Genomic DNA, 2,165 nt, shown 5'->3' with positions numbered 1-2,165 from the left:
AATAACAGAGTTATTATAATTTAATACTGTTATTATTGCTATAGTTTTTTTAAATAATAATAGTAGTACTAATAATATCCCCACAAAAAGAAAATATCAGAATATGCAGTCCATTACAGTCTTATGTTTTTATGGCTTGATGTTTATTTTGCGATTATTAATAAGTGATCAATGTGTTAGATTAGCTACTGCAGCTATTAGCTCATTAAAACCTGCTGTACTGATGATTTGTCAGAGTTGGTGTATAAGTCGCCTTTTATTTTCTAACTGAACTGAAACAGAATTCCACACCACATCCACATGTTAAGGTTGTCAAAGTCAAGCTAGCATAACTGAACTACTATATACTATGTTTTATGTAAATATAGTATGTGGAAAAAAATTTCATGACAACATGAATAACAGCTTTTAAATGATAATTCTTGTTGGCTGGAGATTTATCAGATAGCTAATCCATCATATATGCTGTTATAAATGTTGCCTCTGTCTCTGACAGGAAGGAAATTATTTCCTCCTGGCTCACGGTTTTTATTTACAAAATGTTTTTGATGCTGTAATTAATAAATGTCATACTTATGGATGGACAGGACTGCACGGTGGCACAGTTATTAACACTGCTGCCTTATGCCAGGATATGTCTGGGTTTGTATTTGGGCTATGGAGTTAGCTTTTTTTCTTTTTCGTTTATACTTGAATACAGCTATATATTAACAATAAAGCTGAAAAATGATAGATATTCTGTTTTTTTTTTTTTTGTTTTGTTTTCTTTATATGCCTGAGAACAGCTGCAATTAGCCTGAGTCCTGCTGGGTCTTGATTAGAATAAAGAGCATTTGATGGCAGAAGAAAAGAGGTAGTAATTTTAATACAAAGATACAAAACTTTATTGCTGTGAAAGCTGGTAAAATTCCAGCTTGCTTCAAGAAAATTAGAGATTATACCTTTACTTTTAAGGTTCCGTCATGAGACCCAAAGCTGTAGGTAAAGGACTTATCCACCAGGGGGCAGTAACACATAGCCAAAAGACTTTCAATTATTCGACCCTCCCTACATGCTGGTGGTTAATGTATGAAGGACAAGAAGAAAGTCTCCAAATGTACCAATAGGTTCTGCACAATGGACAGGTAATATTTGCACATAACAGACATAGATGATCAAACGTGCCCTCAAGGTGTGGTGCAAGAGTCTTGAGAGGTGAAGAAGTGGATTTTTCTGTCTGGAAAGTTTGAGTGTTCACTCTGGAAAGACAAGCTGTCCCTATGGGAATAAAAGCCTTGGTGAGTTCTGACTTCTCCCTGTGATTACAACCACAAAGCAACGTCAGCATGACATATTTCAGCACACATCCCTGGCCGGCCGGCATCATTTTCAAGTTTACACACGTCAGCTACATTTTAAAAGGATAACTTTTCTGTGGATCCAGTGCACTTATGAAATGCTGCTGCGCTGCTGACCACTGAACCCTGGAGCTACAAACAACCTTGCAAGTGCTAACAACTCGTAATACCTCTTGAAGTTTTGGCTTAACTTCTGGCTAAAAAAAGAACAAAGGGCACGACGAGCGGTATCCTTTATGTTTTATACATGAAATGCATTGCAGCTTCTGTTTAATAGTCAAAAGGCAAGAATACGGTCAAACTCATGCACAGAGGGCAGTTGTGCTGTTCTTGCAGACTGGCTTTTCTCAGCACTATTTTGAATTAAGCCTCTCTTGTTCTTGCCAAGGTCTTAAAGTTTAATCTAGTGGTCTTCTGGGGTGTTTGTAAAGGAGTGTAATGAAGGAGTTGGAGTCAGTGGCATCTTGTAATTTTGTCCTTGGACACAGATCAAAACGAAGCACGCAATCTCCTCGTTCATATTTTTAAGTAAAATATAAATGTGTTGTAGTGAGATTAAGTTCTGCTTCCTCTTGGAATCTGTTTTGAAAAATTTAGAATTGTTTAAATGATAGTAGCACTCTTACTATAAGTGGTCAGTGTTTACATTTTCAGCCTCTAGAGTGCAGTGTTGAAATATTCCAGCGACTGACTCTTTCTCGATCAATTCTTGTCCAGCAGAAGTTGATGGTGTTTGGAGCACAAAGTGTTGAATACCCTACAGAACTCTGTAAATCAAGGCAGATAACATGCCCAACCATCCTTGCCCTCAACTCCTTTAGTGTCAGT

This window comes from Poecilia latipinna, unplaced genomic scaffold (genome assembly GCF_001443285.1).
Source record: "Poecilia latipinna isolate Pla-1442-1.1 unplaced genomic scaffold, P_latipinna-1.0 Scaffold95, whole genome shotgun sequence".
Lineage (NCBI taxonomy): Eukaryota > Metazoa > Chordata > Actinopteri > Cyprinodontiformes > Poeciliidae > Poecilia > Poecilia latipinna.
This window is presented reverse-complemented; position numbering follows the sequence as displayed.